We start from the raw sequence: 6,000 nt of genomic DNA, 5'->3' as shown, positions 1-6,000 counted from the left end.
ACTTTACTTTGTGATAGCCATATTGTTTCTTGTCATATATCTTGCTATCACATAGTTGCTTATCTTGATTAGCATAAGTTGTTGGTACACATAGGTGAGCCTAGTTGTTTTAGGTTTTGTGCTTGACAAATTAACCGCTAGGTTTATTCCGCATTTGTTCAAGCCTAAATCATAATTATTTTAAAACGCCTATTCACCCCCCCTCTAGGCGACATCCACGATCTTTCAATTGGTATCAGAGCCTCGTCTCTCTTTATTAGGCTTTACCGCCTAGAGAGTAAAGATGTCGACTAGGGGATTAGGATTCTCTGACACTCTTAGTTTCGATGGCACAAATTTTGATGTTTGGGTAATTCGCATGCTTAATCTCTTTAGGGTCATGGACCCAAATTTAGAGCGAATTGTAGATATGGGTTTTTCTCCTCCAAAGGATCCCCAAAGATTATCTTTAGAGGATGAGAAAAACTCTTATCTCAATGCTCAAGCTTCTAATGTGCTTTTCTATGCTTTGAGCAATGTAGTTATATTTCAACTCATGCCGTTCCGGGATACTCATGAGTTGTGGACGAAGCTTCAAGAAAAATATGGTATGTCCAAGATTTGTGGGGATGATTGTTCTCCCTCCACCTCCGGTCGTATAGTCTTCTCAACTTCTTCTACTTCACCTACATGTGGTTTGCCACAAGGTAATGATATGGTGAGTAGTGTTGGTCATTGCAATGATGATAGTATGCTTATTGTGGATGATCCTTCATCACTATCTTATTGCAATGCTCCTTCTTTGGGCTTTAACACTTCGAGCACTCGAAATGTTTCACATGCTTGTGTTGAATGTCCTTGCACGTCATGTAGAAATTGCTTGACTAAATCTCATGATGATATGTTTACTATGTCTTGTTGCCATGATAAAAATGCATATATGTCCTCGAATTGTTGTGCTAACAATGTAGAGGAAACCCAACACCCCATGGAACAAGATGTGGTCTTGAATGATGCTTCAACGGATCCTACATCATCATCTATTGCATTTTGCCTTATGGCCAAGGCTTCAAAGGTATCTCCCACTTTGAATCCCAATATATCTTGTGATGATGGCAAGAGTGATGATGATGTTGATTATGATGAAGAGAATGATAATGTTGCCTCCTTAAAAACTAAGGGGGAAATGATTTTTAAAGCTCTTCACAAAAATAAACTTGCTCATTTCAACTTCATGGAAATCATGTCTATTGCCATTGAAGGCAAGAAATACATTGAGGAGTTGGAATCTCATCTAGAGGAGCATGAGGTCACCATTGAGAAAATGGAAGCTCATGGGCGTGATTACGCAAATGAGATCGCGGAGCTATCTCAAGCTCTTGAACATGAACAAACCTCATCCGAATCTCTTGAGGAGACCTTTGCTATAGAATTATCTAGAATAAAGGAATCTCATGATAGAGCACTCGAGGTGGCCAATGATTTCAAAACTAAAAATGCTAAGCTTGAAGTTGCTCGTGCTAGACTCCTTGAGGATTTTGAGCACCTCGAAAATGGCTCAAGGGTCATCAAGGGTGAGCTCATAAAACTCACCGAGTCTCATGCTCAACTTGAAGCTTCTTACTTAAAAGAGCTTGCCAAGGTGTCCTCTCCTATTGTTGTTAATGATGATGCTTGGGATACTAACTCTATTACTTGTGAAGCATCCATTTTGAAGGAGAATGTTGAGCTTCGGGCTCAACTTGAGTTGCTATCTAGAAATTATGGAATGTTGGAAGAAAATCATGTAAAGCTCACAAGCTCTCATGATGATCTTCTAGTATCCCATAATGTGCAAAAATTAGCTCATTGTTAGGAATAAGCAACTTATATTCCCATGAGGCCATAGGCCGATATATATATACATGTACAGGTGTGGAACATATGCAGGAAACCCCTCATACAACGGGATAAATACAAAAGGGGTACATGACTTATATTATAACTCTAACACCCCCCCTCAAACTCATGGTGGATGAACAACACTGAGTTTGGAGAGATAAAAGCCATGTTGTGCTCTAGTCTGAGCCTTCGTCAGGAAATCCGCCAACTGTAACTCGGAAGGCACATACTGAAGAGCAATAACCTGATCCTGCACAGCAGCGCACACATAGAAAGCATCAACACCAATATGCTTGGTGAGCTCATGCTTCACAGGATCGCGTGCAATGCTGATAGCACCTGTACTGTCAGATAAAAGCAGAGTCGGTGTAGTGACAGAAACACCAAAATCCTGAAGTAACCACCGTAACCAAGTCACCTCTGCCGTCAAAAGAGCCATTGCTCGCAACTCAGCCTCTACACAGTCAGGTACATCCCCATGGGTTCTGGACTCTGGAGCTTCTTTTCATATGTCTTCTCATTCCTCCACTTTGTCCTCTCTTCGATCACTGGATTCTCCTATTCATGTCTTCACTACTGATGGTACTCCACTTTCTGTTGCTAGTAGAGGCAATCTTACTACTCCTTCTTATTCTGTTCCTGATGTTGCTCATGTTCCTCGACTTACCATGAATTTGTTTTCTGCTGGTCAACTTACGGATTCTGGTTGTCGCGTCATCCTCGACGTTGACTCTTGTTCTGTCCAGGACCGTCACATGCACACTCTGGTTGGGGCTGGCCCTCGCCGCCGTGATTCTCAGGGTCTTTGGGAGTTGGACTGGCTTCATGTTCCTTCTGCTGCCACCACCCTCGCCAGTTCTTCCGCTTCTGTTGCCTCCGTCACTGGTTCCTTCCAGCAGTGGCATCATTGACTTGGTCATTTGTGTGGTTCTCGGTTGTCTTCTTTAGTTCGTCAAGGCCTTCTGGGGTCTGTCTCAGGAGATGTCTCTTTAGAGTGTCAGGGTTGTCGTCTTGGCAAGCAGATTCAGTTACCATATTCCCATAGTGAGTCAGTGTCTAAGCGTCCTTTCGATTTAGTCCATTCTGATGTATGGGGTCCGGCCCCTTTCGCTTCGAAAGGTGGTCATAAATACTATATTATTTTCATAGATGATTTCTCTCGTTACACATGGCTTTATTTCATGACTTCTCGTTCTGAGGTGTTGTCTATTTATAAGCGTTTTGCTGCCATGGTTCATACTCAGTTCTCTTCACCCATTCGTGTTTTTCGTGCTGACTCCGCTGGCGAGTATATCTCTAAGATGTTGCGTGGTGTTCTTGCTGAGCACGGGACTCTCTCTCAATTCTCTTGTCCTGGTGCTCATGCTCAGAATGGTGTGTCTGAGCGAAAGCATCGGCATCTTCTTGAGACGGCTCGTGCATTGATGATTGCTGCCTCTCTCCCGCCTCATTTTTGGGCTGAGGCCGTCTCCACATCCACCTATCTTATCAATATACAGCCTTCCGCTGCTCTACAGGGTGGTGTTCCTTTCGAGCGACTTTTTGATCATTCTCCCGATTATTCGATGCTTCGCTTGTTTGGTTGTGTTTGCTATGTTCTTCTTGCCCCTCGCGAACGCACCAAATTGACCGCTCAGTCTGTTGAGTGTGTCTTCTTAGGCTACAGTGATGAGCATAAAAGGGCTATCGTTGTTGGTATCCTATTGGTCGTTGGATGCGTATCTCTCGAGATGTGACTTTTGAAGAGTCTCGTCCCTTCTACCCACGCCCATCTTCCTCGACTTTTTCAGTGCAGGAAATCGCTTTCCTCACTTTTCCTGACTCACCTATCACCCCCGCCGACATTGTACCTCTCCGTTCCACTTCCTCTCCTTCTCCACATCTAGTTGATTTGTCGCCACCATCCTACCCGGTCTCCTCGCCTCGCATGTTACCGGGTTCTCCACCTTCATCTCCGGTGACTTCCTCCTCGGTCTCCTCTCCCAGTCTGTCACCGGATTCTACACCTTCATCTCCGGTGACTTCTTCGTCGCCACCCCCATGAAATAAAGCCATGTGTAACGAGAGAAATCATCTATGAAAATAACATAGTATTTATGACCACCTTTCGAAGCGAAAGGGGCCGGACCCCATACATCAGAATGGACTAAATCAAAAGGACGCTTAGACACTAACTCACTATGGGAATATGGTAACTGAATCTGCTTGCCAAGACGACAACCCTGACACTCTAAAGAGACACCTCCTGAGACAGACCCCAGAAGGCCTCGACGAACTAAAGAAGACAACCGAGAACCACACAAATGACCAAGTCGATGATGCCACTGCTGGAAGGAACCAGTGACGGAGGCAACAGAAGCGGAAGAACTGGCGAGGGTGGTGGCAGCAGAAGGAACATGAAGCCAGTCCAACTCCCAAAGACCCTGAGAATCACGGCGGCGAGGGCCAGCCCCAACCAGAGTGTGCGTGTGACGGTCCTGGACAGAACAAGAGTCAACGTCAAGGATGACGCGACAACCAGAATCTATAAGTTGACCAGCAGAAAACAAATTCATGGTAAGTCGAGGAACATGAGCAACATCAGGAACAGAATAAGAAGGAGTAGTAAGATTGCCTCTACTAGCAACAGAAAGTGGAGTACCATCAGCAGTGAAGACATGAATAGGAGAATCCAGTGATCGAAGAGAGGACAAAGTGGAGGAATGAGAAGACATATGAAAAGAAGCTCCAGAGTCCAGAACCCATGGGGATGTACCTGACTGTGTAGAGGGTGATTGCTCAGTACGGGAGCATCAGTCACAGAGCCGGCTGTACCCGTCGAGGAAGAACCTGAAGCCGCGAGCAGACGCTTAAGTCTCAGAATATCCTGCTCAGTCAAAGCAATGGCTGAAGCTGTCGAGGTAGATGACGAAGTCCCTGAAGATGATGATTGAGCCTTGCACAGGTGTTTCTTCTTCGTGTAGCACTGAGACTCAAGATGACCATCATTGTTGCAATAGGCGCAATGTGGACGGGGGCGACCTGAGCCTCCAGAAGGAGTGGGCAAGAGCGGCGGAGCACTCGAGCGAGAAGTGGTCGATGGAGCAAGTGGCGTAGGAGCACGAGTAGCAAGCACAGAGGGAACCTCCAGCAAACCAGCACCACGTAAGCGAGTCTCCTCAGCACGAATCTCAGAAAGCGCCTCCATGAGAGAAATACGGCCACGAGCAAACAACTGAGCACGCCGGGGCTCAAACTCCTTACGGAGCCGAGACAAGAACTCATAGACGCGATGAAACTCCAAATTGGCCTGCACAGCCTGGCAACAGGGGCAGGTACGACACCCAGCACTACGGAGAGAATCAAGCTGGCGCCAGATAGCAGAACTCTATGCATAGAAGTCATCAACAGTAGAGTCACCCTGCTGAAGAGCATGCTCCTGACGGATCACAGAGAGATATAAGGCATCACCAGAGGGCTGATAGCGCTCACGAAGACGGGTCCACATCTCAAAGACAGTAGAAAGACCTAGAAATTCAGAAGCAAACTGAGGCAGAACACTAGCAGTGAGAACAGCTGCAACACGAGCATCATCATCAAGCCACTGGGTGTAAACAGACAGAGAACCATGATACGTCTGAAGAGCCTCCTCATAAGCCAAAACCCTCTCATCATAAGCACGATCAGCAGCCTCATCAGCAACCTTAGCCGCATCCTTGGCGGCCTGATTAGCATCCGTAGGAAGAATCGATGGAGTTGGCGGAGTAGGGGCCACCGGAGGAACTGGACGTGGCGGACAGCAGACCTTGCCAGAAAGAACACCCCAAAGACGGATGCCACGCATGTGAATGCGCATGAAGCCAGTAAACTCGGTGTAGTTAGTACCATCAAAGATCACCGGACAGCGAGGAACAGCAACATAGCCCGATGCAGCAGACATTTTTTTTTGAGAACCGACGAGAGCACCAGCGACAGCAGAATCAGGCGCGAGATACTGGAGGACCGGGCGACCTAATTAGGCGGGCCGGCGTGGGCGACCTGATCGGGTGGGCCGGCACGGGCGACCTGATTGGGCCGACGCTGGCGACTGGAGACTGGATCCGGCGAAGAGCAGCGGTCGGCGGCAGGATTCGACGAGGGCAGCGGGACCTGGTGAGGGTG

This window comes from Triticum urartu, chromosome 5 (genome assembly GCF_003073215.2).
Source record: "Triticum urartu cultivar G1812 chromosome 5, Tu2.1, whole genome shotgun sequence".
Lineage (NCBI taxonomy): Eukaryota > Viridiplantae > Streptophyta > Magnoliopsida > Poales > Poaceae > Triticum > Triticum urartu.
Note: the sequence above shows the minus strand (reverse complement) of the source record.